Raw genomic sequence first — 20,761 nt, 5'->3', positions numbered from 1 at the left:
ACTCAGTATTGAATGCATGAGTTTAGCTTAGAAAATAAAATAAATACCAAGTCTATGGAAGCTGATTCCCTGCCTCCCCATCTTTATTTGAGAAGCTTCTTTGTTGTTAATTTTTTCGCCCAATAATTCATATGATTGTTGCAGCTACCTATTATTGAAAGGGGAAAAAAAAGAAATACAAGGAAGAAAGAATTTTTATCTCCAATCCTTTGCTGAGTCTCCAATTTGGGAATGAGCAATTACAGCCTTCACAGTTTGAAAGGCATTATAGAGAACGGATGCAGGGAAGGGATAATAAGGTGTGCCCCAGCTCCCACCTCCCACGAAAACAGGAAAAGGACAAAACTAAATAACTGCTGATGACCATCTACATAACCTGCTTTCAAATTATGTTATATATATATATATATTATGCAGCATATATATATATTGGATAATATAGATATAAAATAATTTGAAAACTGGTCATGCTGTCAGTTTTCAGGGGGAAGCAGAGTTCTTCCCCTGAAAATGCTTTGAAAAGCAAAAAAAATATGCACAGAAACAGAGGAACTGTCAAAACACATTTGACTGAGTATCAATAGTCATGTTCAGGCATTAGGATTAAGAGGATACTCAGCAAGCAGAAAATAAATGGGTCATGACAAAGATGGTATGGATGCACATCCAACAGAGTGTGGAAAGACAAATTGTATACTACCCTTTGTAAGGGATCTGCCCGCAATTGCATGCCTCATAACTCTTATATCTTGCATTTGTAGGAATGCTGGCTAATATGCATATGGAAGATTGTAACACTGGATGTTATCCCAAGGTTCCTCTAGCCCATGCATTCCCAATCTTTTTTGAGTTGTGACCCCCCTTGTATAATATCCAAGTAACCTGTAACCACCACATGTGCATAAACAGGCATATTTAATGAGGAAAATTCATTCCTTCTCAGAAAGTAGAGGCTTATTTCTCCCCCCCTCCCCAAAGGGCCTGTTTCACGTACTTACACATACACACTAACTTTATTCTCCTGGTCTGAAAGATCAAGGAGGAAATTATTAAACAAGGGTTAAAATACATATAAGGTGATCCATGACGCCCCGGAAAATACTTCATGACCCCCTTGGGGGTCACAACCCCCAGTCTAGGAAACACTGCTTTAGTCCAACCCTGGGCTGATGGAGAAAATCCATAGAAGTTGTAAGGATGGATATTGCCTCACGTTATGGTTTGCTCTGCACCAGCCTAAGCATATCTATTTCCCTCTACAGTTCTTCACTGGACTTGATTTTCAGATTATTCGCCAACTGGACACATATTCCAAATAATGATTAACCAAAGCAGAAGTGAGTGACAGATTTTCTTTGAGCTGAATACCTTACTTTGGTAGATGTAGCCTAGGATTGCGTTAGTGAATTTTGCTGCTGCATTACACTGCTGACTTACGTTTACCTTACCTTTCATTTATTTTGATCCATTTCACCCTCTGTTATGATCATCTTGAATTCTGATCCAGTTTCCTGAGGTACTAGCTACCCCTCCCTCTTCACTGTTGTCTGCAAATTTGATTAGCCTGGTTTCTATTAGAAGTATGATGAACAATTTAAACAGGGGGCAAACCCTGTGGCACTCCATTGGTCACTACTTTCCATGGCAATGAGGATCAATTGGCAAGCAACTGATGTACAGCCCATCAGCTGGCCAAAAATTCACATAACAGTAGCACAGCTGAATCTATATCTTATGAATTTGGACACAACCCCCTACCCCCCCCAAAAAAAACAACCATGAAGGATTTTCTCAAAAGCCTTAGTAAAATCAAAATGCAGAGAATGCCATTAGTCTAACAACTCTGTAGTTCTATTGAAAAAAGAATACTTAGTCTTGACATAACTTGTTCTTGAGAAACTCAGGCTTAGATACTGTATGTACAGTATATCTATACCTGAGTGAGCCAAGCAGAGAGAATTTCAAACATAGTCACTTGTTTTGATATAAAATGTATATAAACATTATCCAGATAATCTTAATAATCAGAATCTTAAGTATACCTCAACAACATTATTATGCTATTATGGGGAGAAAAAAATAAAGCTTACATCTCTGGTTTCTTGGCTAGCATTCACCAGTGTCGCCTCATCTCTAGCCACATGAAGACAAAGGAACATACGAAAGTCAAAAGTATTCCAATGGGCTCCGGGCTGGTCTCCAACAAAGAAATCTGAACTGATGAATCAATAGCCTGTGAGGACCTTGCCATGTATCCTTTAGGTTATTTCGACAATGTTAACCTGACTGAGACAAAATCAAAGGGGTGGGGAAATGCTGGAAGTCATCTTGTGATATAGAGATATATAAATTGAGGTCTGCAACAGCGTGGGCATGTTCTGTCTTCTTAGACACATTTCTAAGGAAAAAGTAGGAGGACATTTGGCTTCATCGCAGTAGTTTCACTGATCATGATGGCACAATGGCTGAATAACATCCTCTTTTGGCATCAGTGGCATGAATATCTGCAGGATTCTCATGCACACAGTCATACATGTGAAGGTTTCTACAGATAAAGACTGTCTCACTGCAGATAACTATGCTGTAAGAGCAGGCATCTTTGCTGGTCCTAGGCACTCCATAGTTTCCATCTATATCTGGGCCTGAAAAAACAAGGATAACTGTTAGTGAATGAGGAGTATACTCAAAGCAAAAAGAAATGGCAATGTTCCCCGATATCATTCCTGAACATGTGACACATCTATTAAGGGATCTTCACTAGCTTCCAGTTCCCTGATTTTGTAACATACAAGCCAACATGAGAAAACTGTAATTCTTGAATTTAAACCAGCAAGCTTCTTGAGAACTAAATGGTTGTTAATGCCTTAGTCCTATCCATTGTTATGAGTGGAGGTCCAGAAATGAATCCTGATGCTGAGGGCTTGGTTGCATGAAGTTATTCATCTTGTACAGAGGCATATATAAATACAGCTGAGTAACAGCTCAGATATCTACTAAATGGGCAGAGGCCATGCAAGCTGAGGTTACAGCTGTTGGTTATGGGGTCAGTGGATATGGCTGCATTTCCTCCTTCAAGTGCTGGGAAAATCTAACGTCTGCTGAGAGTGTAGTTCCTATAAGATATCCAAATTTCATTAATATTGAAATCTTGGTAACTGATCTAGCCCATTAAAGTGTAATTGATGGTTTAATTACACTCATTTACTTTCCATAATGTCTTTGGCAGTCATAGCATCTTAGATTATTTGGGCAGATGATGCAGTAGCTGAGGTTTGATCCCCCAGCTTTATCAGCATTTCGGCATCTCTCTGGAATGTGTCAGTAGCTAGTAGCAGCAGAACCAACTATAAGTGGAATCTTGCACTGGAGGTGTGTCAGTGCCAGCTATTGATCTAGTAGGATACTGGCTTAGATCCATTCTAATTTGCCACTTCCATTTTTAACTTTGGAGGGATTGCATTTTCTGCCTACCATGCTAAAAAATAAATGTGTTACTAATTATAGTAGTTCTTATCCCTTGCAATGTAACCAGTCACACCAGCATTTCAATTGCACCCCTTTTTCTCAAGTGGGATCACCTAGTAAGTAAATACCACTAGGTGGTTATCCTGTTAAGTGATTGATTTGCTACCGTTTTCCTCTTAGCTCTCATAGGAAAGGGAACTGCTGTGCTCAAACAATCACATATTTAGACTGTAATCCTGTTCTGCACTAGTTGTTCAGATTCAGTGGGCCTAAGATTCCATTAGAATATCATTTCAGCATCTGCTTCTGTTGCTGGATGAAGACATTTAATATTTGAACATGGGCATTATTCAAAATAATGTTTACAGAATGGCTGAACTGAATATATTTGCAGATATCCCTGTTACACACAAAAAAAGTTTAAAGAACACAGTGAGCTGGGACAAACTTTAATGATGTGGATTAGTTTAGGATTAAGGGCAACAAATGATGAATATTCATTAGGAAAAATCATTTCATTAGGTAACACCAATTAAGGTAAAATTACAACTTTGTAAACTCTTCAGCAGAACTGTTACGGAAAACAAATGTATTAGTCAATAATGAATTATTTATTATTTAAACGGAAGAACAAAAATTGTAATGAGGATTAGACCTCTTTTAGCATGTGAATTTTAATTAGATCATTTCTCTTTTATTTCAGATTGTTTATTCTTTTTTTGCTTATAGCATGTGTGCCTCTCTGTGTGTAGATATACAATCTCCAAGATGTTCTGCTTCCTGTAATCAAAATATATTGGCCACTATCCTGTCATATATCTGTACCAGTGTAACAGGAATGATGTCACCAGCAATAGCAGATTGCTACTAATTAAACCATTCCTGGTTTGATTTCAAGTTGTGCTTGATTTAAACACAATATAAGAAATACAGCCTGAGGCTGGAGAAAGGACTCATTCCCACCATGCTGGTGGAACTATGCAACAGAATTTTGGCTGTTAAAGTATAGGATCAATTTTGTGTTATAATGCTATTCAGTGCTGGAGTTCTGACTGTTGGCCAGGGGAACTTATTACTCTCCATGTTGCACTGGTTACTAGTTTTCTACTGCACACAGCAAAATACATTGATCTTGACTAGACATGGGGGCGAATAAAAAATGAATCATGATATTCATGGAAAATTGCTGATCTATTAAATATTCATCTCTTCATATTCATGGGTTTCAGAGACCCCCCCCCACACACACAAGTATGAAGGGATAAATATTTCACCATTTTATTCATCCCTTCGTAATTAAAAAAGACAACCAGTCTGCCTATCAATCAACTGATTGGTGGGCCAATAGGCAGCCACCCATGCCCACAGCCTCCCCACAGCCTACCCCACCCCTTCCTCTCCCTACCTTATCCCCCCACTCCCGCCAACACCCCCTTACTGTAATCGTCACTGCTGCTGCCAAGGTCTCCATCAGGCTTCCGCAGCTATGGCGTGTAAAAAGAGAAACTGGCTGCCCTTTGCAAAGATGTTGGCTGTGGCTTCATTTAGGGTAGGGAAGCTACAGCTGCCATCTTTGCAAAGGGCAGCTTGGATTCCCTTAAGGCAGGCTATGGGGTGTGGGGGGTGGCAACAGTGGAGGTGGGGGTGGCAGTGGGGGGCAGGAGTAGTTTTTTTAATAACCCCCACAAATCGACAAATATATTCATTATTTATTGCTTCATGGGGCAACTTCGTATTTTGTGAGTCGTCAACCTCCTCTATATGTCAGCCTTTGAAGTATTTGAAAAGTATTATCCTATCTGTCTTCTTTTCTCAAGGCTAAATATGCCCAGGTTTTTTTTTCTTTCCTCACAGGGCTTGGCTTCTAGTGCCCTGATCATTCTTGTTGCCCTCCTCTAAACTTGTTCCAAATTGTCAGCATCATTCCTGAAATGTGGTGTCCAGAAGTGGACACAGTATTCAAGATGGGGCCTAACCAGTGCCAAATAGTGGGGAACTATTACCTCACAGAATTGGAGACTACTTCTGTTAATGTTAATGCAGCTTAGGCATTTGACTTTTTTGTAGCCATATCACACTGTTGGTTCATATTCTGCTTGTGATCTACAACTACTCCAAGATTAGTACTGCTAAGCCAGGTATCCCATCTTGTAACTGTGTGCTAAGTTCTTTTTTCCTATGTGCAGTACTTTGCATTTATCCTTTTTAAATTTCATTTTGCTGTTTTTAGCCCAGTGTTCAAGCCTATCTAGATAATTTCCTATCTAGATAATTTTGAATTTTGTTCCTTTCTTCCAAGGTATTAGCTATTCCACCCAATGTTGTGTCATCCATAAATTTGATTAGCATTCACTACATTCCCTCATCCACATCATTAATAAAAATGTTGAAGAGCACTGAGCCCAGGATTGAGTACTGGAGTACCGCATTTGTTATCTCCTCCCAGTTTAAGAAGGAGCCATTAACCATCACCCTCTAAGTACAATTCTGTAGCCAACTGTCTATCCACCTGACAGTTATTCTATCCAGCCCATATCTAGTTAGTTTGCTAATCAGAATATCATGGGGCACTTCGTCAAAAGCTTTGCTGAAGTTAAAACATACTATGTCTACAATATTCCCTCTATTTATCAGGGAGGTTACCTGATCAGTTGCTTGGGAACAGATACTCACAACGCCTTCTATAATGTGCCTGTTGTGGGAAATAAATATGAGACATAATTCACTGTTTTAAGGACTTTCTTTTGGCCTGAAGTCAATTCCACAAAAAGTGCTTAAAATACAAAGCAATACACTACATATTTTGCTAATGGGAACATCCAGGAGGATAATCTTGTGCCACAAGGGCAATTATTTTACCTGCATTTTGATAGTATATCATAGGAAGTAATTCAGGATGGACTGATACAAAAGACTGTCTCACATTGAGGAACATCTCTTCTGAGAACCTGGTCTTACTTTGCAGAAATCCATGGCTATTACAGTAGAAAGAGCAGTGGCGAATTTCAAGGATCAAGACCATTGCTTAAAAGGGGGAGGGGCTTTATGAAACGTTAAAAATAGTGGATGTAGGCACTTGCTACCTCAAAATGTGTACCAAGTCTGTGCTGTTATTGTGATCAACACAACATACTGTGAATTATGCTAATCACTGTACAAGGTAAGCTTAAGGCAAAAGAAAGAACTTCACAATCCTCATCTTTACAGGATCACTTCACAACCCAGAACTGGAACTGGATTTTCACATATATTGGATCTGAGTACTTTTTGTTTTTGTAGTTTTTTTCAGAGAAGCAGAGAAAATGTGTATGGAAAATAGATGGATTCTAGTAGATAGAGAGTTCTGCCTTTTATTAAAATGAAGGATCTGCTAGAGAGTTATAGTCACAGAAGTCATACAGCTCTGAAGTCCTACTAGCTTAATTCAGAATTTTCTTTTTAGATCTACATGATGGGGAAGCTTCATCTTAGAAGAGAACAGACAACCTGCTGTCCTTTTTGACTAGATAATTTTTATGAACTGTTCTGTATGGCACAGAAGAAAAATCAGAACTAATTTGTATACTTGAAAATGTAGCAGCACAAAAGACTACAATTACCTTCTGCGATAGGTTTTCTTAAAAGATTCTTACACAAATGTGGAGCTATTATATCCAGAGCAGATATTCCATGTCTTGGATACATTTTACAGCCTCTTGAGAACTCATGCTGAGATGACTATATTTTTTACTATGGGGAGATCTATAGAGAAGTACCTAGAGATTTCAGATGTTAGAGAAGTCAGTAAAAAGTATGGATGATAATGAATTGGGAAAAGCTCCTTTTCTGTCTTTTGTCCAACTGTAACTTCTGATATTGCTGCAACTGCTGAAAGTTTTTTTTTAAATAAAATAAAATAAAATAAAGAACTATTCCCTACTGTAGTTCAGTTACTGGCATGAGACAGTCAAAAGAATTGAAATCAAGATTGGGAATAGACAGGTTTACCCTTTCCCATTAGTGTTTCCTAGACTGGTAAAACCAGTTAGCCCATTTTCTTTAGGATCATAAAGAATATATTAAATAAAATTCAGAATTAGCACATTGCCATTACTTGCCATTTTTAAAAAGCATTTTGTACCTGCCTCCATCTAGTTTGGGGAAAAATTCTAAGCCCACTGAAGGTGTGTTGTTGTTTTTTATGTTTAATTTAACTGTCACAGAAACACATACCTGCACTTTTCATTAATGAAACAAAGAATACTAACACAATTGTGCCCACCATTGCACTGCTGACCTCCTTCTCCGAAATCAATGTGCAACGAACTTGATCAATTATAATCATGGCTGAGCTGAAGGCAGGAGGACACTGAACAAGCCTCCCTGAAGAATACAAGACCTGTAAACATATTCAGGCATCCCCTCAGCAATGACAGCACCCTGCCAGCTTATCTTTCCACTTCGAAAGCTCCACTGGATTGCATCCAACACAAACAAAGAAGAAGCTGAAGGCAACCTCTGGCCCAGAATAAGCAAATCAATTGTATACAAGCTTACCTAAAAGCAAGTCACATTCCATACAGCTAAGCTATGCCCCTGGTTAATGGTAGGCATGGAATGAAATGCCATGACTTCACTTTGCTGACAGAACATTCACTTATGTGCAGAATTGTCCGCTTGCTGTTTAATGTGCAGAGTTCTCTGATTGAAGAAAAACACACACACTCTTCTTCTACAAAAAGACACGTGTATTAACAAATATATACAAATGTACAAAGTAGCAGACCTTTGGCGTGGCAGGCAAAAATATAGGCAAAGTAGCAAAGAGGATAGAAGCATATAGGAAAGAAGGAGATACATTACTGTCCACAATGTTCCCTTATATACAATTAAACTGATCCTTCTGTCCAATCACTTGAAGTGTTGCATCACCTTCCTCCACATGGGTGTTGCATCATCCCCAGATATTGCATCTTCTTCTTCTTAGTCACTGTGACTCAGCAGTTACACAGGTGGTCATTATGGCAGTTCATCAATGCTACATTCTGGATCTGTTCAGGCTTATAAAATTCACAATACTTTGACAAGAATTCTGACAACATCAGTGCAATAACTTCTACCAGTTGAATGAATATAAAACGTATCACCAAATATATTTAATCAGTTGTACCCTGTAACCCAGAAATACAGACATGTGAGAGAATTAATAGGCTTAAATTAAAGGCCGCAACATTTAAAACACTACCCTCTCCTTCAGTTTGGCTGTCTACAGTGTGAAGCCTGAGGCAGGAGAAGATGTCCTTCTTGACCACCTTTCCTGCCCTTAAATGGTCTGTTTCTGCAGCTCAGTGCCATGCTGCATTCTTACAATAGGGCACCAATTGGCTAACTTCTGGAAGGTCATCCTGGACCCAGGCCTGTAACTGGATCCTTGCGTCTGAGGTGTCTAACCTGCTTTCAACAAACAGTGACCATGGGACCTCACCATTACCTCTATATACTAACAATATCACCAACTGTGATCTATTTAAATTTGAACCACACACTGCTATCAGCTCATTGTGCCCTCTGGATAATCAGGCAAAAAAATATCCCAACAACCTCAATGTCCTAGTCAAGCAAACTGAGCTAAAAATCCCTTTCAAGTGACTTAGGATGGCAATTGCTTATATGTGCATTGGACATGTAGTGTGGGTGGATGTGCAGCCCCACTCCCGTAACTGCTCTGCTGTGGGGCACAACCTCAGACCAGGGCTTTCAATGATAATTTCAAAGTAAAATGTGAATGGAGAAGAGCAGTAGCTCAGGAAGAGATGTGCTTCTTGAATGTGACTTATAGCTATGAATCCATTTCTACACATTAAAACAAGTATTTGCTATTAATGTCCTTTTCCACCTCAGAATAAATTGGGTTAGTTAAATTTGTTTACAGATTATCTGAATAATGAACAAATATATTTACAGTATTAACTTCACATAGTGCTTAGATATATTCTGATTAAACATGACAGAAAGCTTAGCTTTTCTGCAACAGCATGCCCCTTTTGGATTACTGAACGTATAAAGGTGGGCCTAACAACTAGATCAATTTTACAAGCTGTTATAGATCATTAAGCACTTCATTTTCAAGTAGTGAAATAAACCATTATTGTCTGCTCAGTAAGGTGACCAATGCCATGCTATTTAGAAGTCTAGTTTTAACCATCAAACACTGAGGCTATTTGGTTTTATTTCCTGTGGAAATAATTGATCTGGATCATAGAAAGATACTACTAAGCACTAATAATCAAGAATTAAATCTAAGTGAATGGTGAAAAGGTGACAGATATAAAGGTAAATATTTCAGCTACCACCATCCAAAACAACATAGCTGGGATTTAAAGTTAAATATTTCAGCTACCACCATCCAAAATAACATAGCTGGGATTTCAACTGACTGCTGAGTCAAGGTAAAGAAATAAACTGTTGCCTTCCAGATTAAGTTTGTGGGGAGTCAGAATGGATTCAGATTCAGAAGTTCTATCCTTCAGTACATGTGGTGGTGGACTATATGGAAATACATCCAAGTCATGGAGGCTGGAGGATAAATTGCTGAAATTGTTTGCTCCCACATGCTTGGTCAGAACTGCTGATGTGTGCTTTTTAAATCATTAGTGAACAAAAATTATTGGGGTTTTTTCAAAATATTGGATATGATATCTATGGCACTTATATTATTTAGTGTACATTACCTTATTAGACTTGTAGTTGTTGTTCTGTTAATGTAATTGGTCTTACCAATTTTTCTGCTTTTAAAAGGAACCTCTCCTTTAATGTAACAGCAGGATTGACAGCAAGCAACATATGACTGTTGACCATTGATTTTACTCCAGCTTCACCAAAACACGGAGGTTATGGAAACAGTGAAAATGCTGATGATTTAGAAGATTGTCATCTTGACATCATAACCTCCTGAGCCATGCCCACCAAGGAAACTCCAAGAATGCAGGCAGTTCTCTTCATTCAAATACACAAACCAGTTCTACAAGCTTTCATTTTCATCAGGACCAGGTCCTTTGAAAAATAAATGGATCTTAATTGTTCATTGAAGACAAAGTCATTCCACGATATTTTGGACAGTATCCTATTCAGTTTCTGCTGAGTGAGAAATGCTGCTAGTGTAGTGTCATGACATTCTGCCACTTGTTCAAGAATTGTTATTGTTGTTGTTTAGTCATTTTAGTTGTTTAGACAGGCCTTCCTGTCTTCCGCTGCTTCCTGGAGTTGGGTCAAATTCATGTTGGTAGCTTCGATGACACTGTCCAACCAACTCGTCCTCTGTCGTCCCCTTCTCCTCTTGCCTTCATACTTTCCTAACATCAGGGACCCTCAGCTTCAGGATTTGTCCTTCCAGTGAGCACTCAGGATTCATTTTGTTTAGAATCAATAGGTTTGTTCTCCTTGCAGTCCCGGGGACTCACAAGAGTCTCCTCCAGCACCACAATTCAAAAGCATCAATCCTTCGGCAGTCAGCTTTTTTTATAGTCCAGCTCTCACTTCCGTACATCACTACAGGAAAAACCATAGCTTTGGCTATTCAGACTTTTGTTGGCAAGGTGATGTCTCTGCTTTTTAAGATGCTGTCGAGGTTTGTCATCACTTTCCTCCCAAGAAGCAGACGTCTTTTAATTTCGTGGCATCCTTTCGGCTTTGGCCCAACCACTTCATTAGCTCTGGAGCTACTTGTCCTTGTCCTCTGCTCTTCCTAAGTATCATGTTGGACACCTTCTGACCTGAGGGGCTCATATTCCAGCGTCATATCTTTCAGCCTTTTGTTTCTGTCCATGGAGTTTTCTTGGCAAAGATACTGGAGTGGTTTGCCAGTTCCTGCTCCAGGTGGATCATGTTTAGGCAGAACTCTCCACTATGCATCCATCTTGGGTGTCCCTGCATAGCATAGCCCATAACTTCTCTGAATTACTCAAGCCCCTTCACCACAACGAGGCAGCAATCCATGAAGGAAGTTCAATAATTACGATTGAGCAAATGATGATCTCAAGATGGGGACGTTCCCTCCATCCCCTGGGACCTCTGCTATGGGGCACCACAGTCTCCCCAATGCTTTTTAAAATCACCTTAAAGCCACTCGGAAAAATCAGAGATTTGAGGTTTGCTGCCCCCATTCTGCAGCTCTGTTTCATCTTTTCTTCTTCTACAGATGACGCTGTATAGGTCTTTGAACACTGCCTTACTTTGAAAATGGACTGAATGAGGCCCAATAAATTAAAACTGAATCCAGATAAGATGGAGACCCTACAGTTAGGAGAACTGTTGGATCAGTTAGAGGGAAATTTACCTGGGGTTGCACTTTCCCAAAGGATCAGGTGGACAGCTTGGGGATTCTCTTGGACTCAGCATTTCCTAAGGAGGCTCAAATATCTGCTGTGGCAAAGAGTGCCTCATTTCAACTCTGACTGATTGCCCAATTGTGCCCCTAGTTGTATAGGTAATGACTGGCAATAGCACTGCATATATTGGGAACACTTTAAAGAAATCTGCTGTAAGGTTCTTTACATAGGGCTGCAGTTGACAACAGTACAGAAACTTCAGCTGGTCCAAAATACGGCAGCCAGACTGATTAATAAACTAGCAAAACTGATCATATATTCCCAAGTCTTGGTTTGCCTTCGTTGGCTCTCTGTCAGTTTCTGTGCTTAATTCAAGGTACTGGTTATGACCTATAAAGTCCTTAATGGTTTAGAACCTCAAAGTGTTTGGAATGTGTTTCCCAAAAATCAGCTATTTCACCTGCATCTCTCAATCCATGTTGTTAAAAGTTGCCACACCGAGAGAGGCCAAAAATGTGATTTGAAGGAATAATGCCTCTTTGGTTGTGGCCCCTAGTCTCCAGAAGCTGATAAAGATGGAAATGATTTCAACCTGCCTTTAATAATGAAATATTCTGGATGCTGTCATTCTTTTCTCCTAATTCTAGTTTTCTATGGTTATTTATATTTAAGGTTTAATTACAATATGTTGTACTGCTGTATTGTTTCTGTGTGTTGTTGTTGTTTTTCATTCTTGTGGGCTTTGAGAGTTTTAAGTTTCAATATTTAAAGTGCTCAGTGTAGTGTTTGGACTAATGGGATAGTAAATCAGTCAATCAATCAATCAATCGCCCATAATTACACAAAGACAATGCTTGTGTGATCCACTAGGGTGGCAGGACTTGTTGCACCGCAAAAGATTAATGGGAATCTGGCCTTTGTACTAAGAAAGGAATAGCTCACAACAATAACTTGTTCTGTACAGCTGCAACTGTGGCTGTTGCATATACCTTGTCCCCAAGCCACAATGTACCACTTACTAGCAAGAATATTTCTCCAATAGTGTCAGCTTTTACTATCCTTGTATCGCTCTGTCATTGTTTAGTTCTGATTTAAGAACCAGTTATTGATAAAGGAGCAATAATCTCTCAACATACTTGTTATTTTCCCCCTTCCACTCTGTCACATACTCTGTGTTTTGCCACGTCAGTAATTTTCCAGCGCTCATTTAACCATTCTGATGAGCTATACTATATACTACTGTTTGCAAAAATAATTTGGCTGTAAAGATCCCCAAATTAGCTTCAAATGGGCTGTATCCAAAAGAACACTTTGATAGACCAGCAAAACGTAAATAGGATTAAAAGTCATATGGTTTGGCAATATACAGTGGATTTCAAAAATTATTTTCCACAAATATTCTTCTTCATATAAAACATAGTTTAGCTATTCCCATGTGGCGTAGTGCCGTTTGCATTTTGATAACACATGCCTTCAGCAGCAGCAACATCTATTAAAATTTACTTGTCACACACCAAACACCCTTGAATAACTGATACAGACCATTATTAAGATATCTATCTGGAATGTTCAGTTTTAGGCAATAACCTGTCCCAGTGAAGCAACTGATAAAATCTATGAATTAATCCTCTGATTTGGACCTAGATTATATTGGATTTCTGACACCGTGATCTTTGCTCATTTCACTCACTATTTAAAGAAATTGACTTAATGTGACAGACACAGCTTTTGGATGGTGCTTTAAGAGCCACTGGGATTCTTAGTCACAAACAGTACTACTGTATGCATGATGTGAAACACCAGCTTTCTCTATTTTGCTTTCCCTGGTCTTCAGTTGCAAGGCCACTTAGAAACTGCTTTGCCCTAGTATTTATCAAAGACCAGTTCCAGAATTTGTTTTTAGTAGCAAAAGTCAGAATTGATGTATGCTAAGTTACTTATAAAGAGTAGTTTTGCATATGTGCAGAACAAATGTCCTCCTATTGCTACAACTGAGAGTACAAATATTGTCCCTCAGTAGAGTCTTAAGTCCTGGTCACATCAGGAAAATATTCTCTAGTTATCTCCCAGTTTGAATGTTGCTGTTTTCCCTGGTCACATGACACACAGTCAAGATCGAAACATTTCTCCAGCCAGTGGTGCAACTACAATTTTCTTCCTACTCCCTGGGAGGGTTGTGTTATTTTGTACCTCTGCTGTATTGGTGCATTTCTTACTGGAATTGCCTGTATGCATGACTTGCCCCACTTATTTTCTGAATTAAAGCCATTATTGTGGCATGCTTTTTTTGTCGCCAGTTCCTTGATACATTGGTAAAAGTGTGCCATGAAGCAATTTGAGACATTGCTTCAGTACTGGTATTTCGACACACCACTTTTGCCTGTCATTGTGAGGAGACAGTCATGGGGAAGGGTTTGGGGGGGCAGAAAGGAAATGGCAGATTAAGCTGAAAGGCAGAGGAGATGGTGGGTGAAATAGATGGACCAATGTGACTCTGCAGGAGCTGCCAGTGCAACTAAGGACATATTCCCAAACAGAAACCACTTCTCAGTATACGTACCATATGACCAAGAATCAGTACAACAGAGATATGGAAAGTAATGGAAGAACTCAAGAACATTTCCCTCATGTGACCAGTACCTGAGTTCTTCCTCCTCATCCCAGTACTCTTCTGTGTAGAAACAAAGAGTTACATTAGATGGTTGTTGTGGGTTTAGACTTTTCACTTTTTTGTTTTGCAGAAATGCTCTCTCAAGTGGGAAATCACACCATTCTTCTCACTTACCTGATGTTAGGAAAGTGTGAAGGCAAGAGGAGAAGGGGATGACAGAGGACGAGATGGTTGGAGAGTGTCATCAAAGCTACCAATATGAATTTGACCAAACTCCGGGAGGCAGTGGAAGACAGGAGGGCCTGGTGTGCTCTGGTCCATGGGGTCACGAAGAGTCGGACATGACTTAACGACTAAACAACAACAACATTTTGTGATTGGCTGTTACAAGGTAAACACTGGCTTTGTATATGTAGGAGGGAAAACATTCTGAGAAGATAAATCAGATTAATTGTATGGTATATAAATTTCCTTTAATATTTAATTTGACCTTAAAATAGATAGATTTGTGATTTCTACAGTTGATGTTCCTCAACCCCCACATCAAAAATATTTGCAAACTTATTTATTGTTCACAATACTCAACAATGTGTAGTCTGCATAATTAAATTGTAAACGGCCCAGAGAGTGCTTATTCAAGCACTACAGGACAGTATATAAGCAGCACAATGAATATACAATTCTTATTTTTAAAAATGGAAAATCGGGAATAAGCACAATATTGCCCGTGATATGATATGTCCCAAATGAAGTCCCCATGTTCAGTGAAGACCTTAAACAAAAGTAATTTATTCTTTTAAATTTATTTTCTTGATGTAGAAATTGATTTCAATGTTTAGCTGCCATCAATACTAGATCTCTCTGAATCTTTGATATACATTCTGTGGACATAGATTAAGAATTTTGGCACACTTATTTGTGATGATTTATAACTGTTTTACATTTATCAGAGATAAGATTTGGATTGTCAGTTACTTCCAAGGTAAGAGAGAAGAAAACATGAAAAAAGCTCTTGTAGTTACTGTATTTTCACAGAATACCAGTTTATTAGGTTTAGAGTCTGATTACAACATCTACTGCTTGAAATCTGCACTCCATTACTGCAGCACTTTATTACTCCAGCACTTTATCATTCTTAGCACTTTATCATTGTCTTGTTTTCAGTACTCATTTCCTCAGTACTTTGTTTATGTGCATTTTGCTTACTTTTTTGCAAGAAGGCATGTTCCAAGATATTCTGCTTTCTGTATTTAAGGAGTGTTCTTCTGAACCCAAAATACTTTAATAGCTGTTGTCTAGGCTTTAATATCACTTTACTTAGTAAGATGTTCAAGAGGGTAGTAGCAGGCTATCTAGGCATATCCCAAATAGCGTTCAGCCTGGAGTTCAGCACATTGACGACTTTGGTCTCCCTGTTGGATGCTATTTGGGACATAAATACAAGAATGTAATCTTGTGGATTCTACCTGACCACTTTACATAGGCATCCTTCAGTCTCGAGAGACTATGGTAACATGCTCTGAATCGAGGATTGTCCTCTCCAGAGCATGAAGCCCGGGTAAGGTAATATGGAGGATAGGCTGTTACCCAAGCAGCAAATCCCCCCTCTCCACGTTGCTGAAATGGTCCAATGGAAAGGCAAGAGCCAATACGACTGGTTCCAGCAACGTCGCAGGAGTTGGCAGAACGACACGAGCTGCCTTCGGGACTCCAGCTCCGGATTTTGCCTCGAGGTTAACTCCTGAAGCCTTTTCCATCGGTGGATATAGCCACAAGGCAGTGGAGGTTTGAAATCGGAGTTTTCCTTCTCCTAGATGGGCTGCCTTCCATGGCTGACGAGCCCCACCTACCCGGCCTGCTCTTTAATAGTGCAAAAGTATGATCTGATACTTAAAACTTTCCTGACTCCCTGGCTTATGCAAATCTAATTGGCTTTCCTATTTACCATATTAAGACCAGATACAAAGTTTGAGAATTACGCGCGTCGTTAGGCGCGCGGTCCTGGGACACAATCTTTTACAGCAGGAAGTCCCACCCCTAGGCCCCACCCCCAGGCCATGTGGTCAGGAGACAAAAGAAAGCCCAGGGGGGAAAAAACTCAGCATGGCATCCATGCAAACAGACCTGGCCTTCGGCCTCAGCCCAGCTTCCTAGGGAAAAGAGTCCAGGGTCCTGGGACATGCTCTTTTACAGCAGGAAGTCCCACCCCTAGGCCCCACCCCCAGGCCATGTGGTCAGGAGACAAAAGAAAGCCCAGGGAAAAAAAAACTCAGCATGGCATCCATGCAAACAGACCTGGCCTTCGCCCTCAGCCCAGCTTCCTAGGGAAAAGAGTCCAGGGTCCTGGGACACGCTCTTTTACAGCAGGAAGTCCCACCCCTAGGCCCCACCCCCAGGCCATGTGGTCAGGAGACAAAAGAAAGCCCAGGGAAAAAAAAACTCAGCATGGCATCCATGCAAACAGACCTGGCCTTCGCCCTCAACCCAGCTTCCTAGGGAAAAGAGTCCAGGGTCCTGGGACACGCTCTTTTACAGCAGGAAGTCCCACCCCTAGGCCCCACCCCCAGGCCATGTGGTCAGGAGACAAAAGAAAGCCCAGGGAAAAAAAAACTCAGCATGGCATCCATGCAAACAGACCTGGCCTTCGCCCTCAGCCCAGCTTCCTAGGGAAAAGAGTCCAGGGTCCTGGGACACGCTCTTTTACAGCAGGAAGTCCCACCCCTAGGCCCCACCCCCAGGCCATGTGGTCAGGAGACAAAAGAAAGCCCAGGGAAAAAAAAAACTCAGCATGGCATCCATGCAAACAGACCTGGCCTTCGCCCTCAGCCCAGCTTCCTAGGGAAAAGAGTCCAGGGTCCTGGGACACACTCTTTTACAGCAGGAAGTCCCACCCCTAGGCCCCACCCCCAGGCCATGTGGTCAGGAGACAAAAGAAAGCCCAGGGAAAAAAAAACTCAGCATGGCATCCATGCAAACAGACCTGGCCTTCGCCCTCAGCCCAGCTTCCTAGGGAAAAGAGTCCAGGGTCCTGGGACACGCTCTTTTACAGCAGGAAGTCCCACCCCTAGGCCCCACCCCCAGGCCATGTGGTCAGGAGACAAAAGAAAGCCCAGGGGAAAAAAAAACTCAGCATGGCATCCATGCAAACAGACCTGGCCTTCGCCCTCAGCCCAGCTTCCTAGGGAAAAGAGTCCAGGGTCCTGGGACACGCTCTTTTACAGCAGGAAGTCCCACCCCTAGGCCCCACCCCCAGGCCATGTGGTCAGGAGACAAAAGAAAGCCCAGGGGAAAAAAAACTCAGCATGGCATCCATGCAAACAGACCTGGCCTTCGCCCTCAGCCCAGCTTCCTAGGGAAAAGACCTGACCACTAATGGCTTTTGATACCATCAACAATAGTATTCAGTAAGGCTGAGGCTTTGATGATTAGCTTCACTCATGCCCTCAGCTTAACTTTAGAAATTAGCATTAGAGAGCTGTTGCTTAGATCTGGGGTTTCAAGATACATCAGCAGGATGGGCATCCATCTCTATTTAACTACATCATCAGGTTCAACTGAGGCTGCAGAAATGCTGAATTTATCTATCTATCTGTCTATCTGTCTATCGATCTATTGATCTAGCTAACCTCTACACCACCCATCTAGTAGGCACTACTACAGGTGGCTAAATAGCTATGCACAATAAATGCCTATTAGCAGGTTGTGCTAGATGTCCACTACTCACTACTGTCCTTTCAAATGGGTTGCGGCTCTCCAAGATTACACTAAAATTGTCTTTTCACTGAAAATATTGAGAGCTGAACTAGGCTGTATCTTCATTCAATATTCTGGTTGTCAGCTAATTTACTTTTCTGAATTTCTCTTTTATTTATTAATTGAAAGCTTTTAATACACCATCTTTTCTCAATAATTTGAGGGCCATCATCCAAAAAGAAAAAAGGTAAAAAAAACGAAAAGCAAATGAGAAAACTAATAAAAATACATAAAGCAGCTAGTAGGTAAAAGTTCAAATGAAAATCCAAGCTTAAATACCTAAGAGGATAAGAATGCTTCAAAATATCTTGCTGAACTTAAAAGAAAAGTAACAGTAAACAGATAAATTACTGCCCAAATACGTTCCCTAAAGAAAGCATCCCTAGCTCAGATGCAAGTGCCCCAAATGTCTTCTGTCTTATCACATGTGACAAATCAGATGGAGGTGGCATTTGGAGGAAACCTTTGTTAATCTCAGTATGCTTGAGGGATGATGTGGGGAGAAGCAGTCTTTACGACTTTGAATATTTTGTACTGGCCCCAGAGCAAATAGGGACATCCAAGTGTCAAAGCAGACAATACAGTCTGCATTGTTAAAGCATAGATTCTCTAAGATAGTGCTTCCCAACCTTAAGTCTCTAGATATAACTGGACTACAACTCCCAAAAATCCTGTTAGCACAACCAGTGGAGAAGGCTTCTGGGACTTGTAGTTCAAGAATATCTAAGGACCAAAGTTTGGGAACTATTGCCCTAGGAAGTAAAAATGCTTGTTCACTTTCCTCCGCTTCATAAATTGCAAATATGTTTGGTGTTATTTTGTGAATGGTCATTGGGGAACCCAAGAACCATGGGCTTTATTTGCAGGCCTGATTGCTTAGGCTTGTCGTTTTGAAGAAACTGCATGACAGGAAGCAAAATGTGATAGCAGGGAATACATATTTCCCTTATTATATGATTTAGCCCTTATCCCACAAGTGTTCTTTTATCTTGTAAAGTATGTACAGAAATAAATTTACAATGTAAGTCTTTGTATGACCTGGCCATCTGCATAGTTGTAAGCAACATCCCGAAATTTCCTCCCCCTATCCATGCAGTTTCTTCCTCCCCCAACTCAGCTCCAACAAAAATGTCTAGCAAAAAATTATCCCAATAGATCTAGTTATTTTTGCAGCAATAGTTATTGTTGCAGCAATTGAAACATATTGGAACCTACAAAGCCCCATGCTAATTTCCTACAAATTAAGATGTGATAAGGCAGAATTGCTATATCCTAGTTTTCAGGACATTTCCCCCCATTTGGAGAGCAACTGCTTCCGTTGGGGAGATACTGGCATTCACTGAGGTTAGTTGTATAATAGAAGTAGCACACATTTTATTTTGCCTGGCTTTCTTTTACCTTGGTTGAAATCCTGTTGTTCAGTCTAGTAAGTCACATTTAGAGTAGCCCCATTTGAATCTATGAGACTTATGAAGGAGTTGATTCACCAGCTTACAACTGATTCAGTGGGACTAGTGAAATTTACTATGCTAAGCAACAGGAATTCAGCCTTTGTGTGGACACTACCAAGCCCATCCTAGTTGGTTTGCCACCTTACTTAACATAAGAACTCTCGTCCTTTGATCTGACTGTGCTACTATCCAATCAGATACCCAATGTATTTGCTCACAGTATTATCTCTACACACTTGAGACACCTAGGCCTCTTCTTCGACTTTCACTTCAGTCTGTGGTAGATCTTTACTAAAGTTGTTTGTTATAATTTAGACACTTAAGTAATGCTGCCAGCACTGGTTCCTAAAGTGGGAACTTTTTAGAAGATTTGTGCATATTTTTCCCTTCATTTTCACACTTCTTTGAGCAGTGACCAAGAAACTAATGTGGGTGATTTGTGGGGCAACTGTAACTAAAGATATATTTGATATGTAAATAAAAAAACATAAAAGAGTATGCAAAGAGTTAGAATGGCATACAATGAAAAAAGTGCAAAGATCTTTAATAAAGCCTTTTATCTAACCTAACTCCATCGCAACTTCTCAGCCGCCATGCAAACCTGGCATATCCTAACTCTCTGCTTCCCTATCACACTTGATTACACTACTCATCAAACTTCTCTCACTTTCTGTCTCAGTGGAACACTCCTACAACACTGTAAATCTAACTCATTCTGCCCCATCATACTCTCTAAAGTATTCACCTGTTCTTACATGCACTGCACCTCCTCTCGTTTTGGCTACAAAAACAACAACAACAACAATATTTCTCTGTGGATATATTCCACCCCACAGGCATGCCATGATAGTCTTAATTATTACTAATTATTACTAATTCATATCGCACCATTCACTCCACTCATTTGTTCCATCACACAACCTACCTACAGGGCACAACTTTATTGCACAGTTGGTTATACAACCAGGCAACTGACCAAGAAGTGCTATGTTACCTTGTCAATTATCTGCAAATAATCACAGCAAATTACGCAAAACACAAGTATCAATTGGATTATGGACATTTGTGTATTCCTTCCTTCCTTCCTTCCTTCCTTCCTTCCTTCCTTCCTTCCTTCCTTCCTTCCTTCCTTCCTTCCTTCCTTCCTTCCTTCATGGATAGATTCTCAAATCCCA

Source organism: Pogona vitticeps, chromosome 3 (genome assembly GCF_051106095.1).
Source record: "Pogona vitticeps strain Pit_001003342236 chromosome 3, PviZW2.1, whole genome shotgun sequence".
NCBI classification, from domain to species: Eukaryota; Metazoa; Chordata; class Lepidosauria; order Squamata; family Agamidae; genus Pogona; species Pogona vitticeps.
This window is presented reverse-complemented; position numbering follows the sequence as displayed.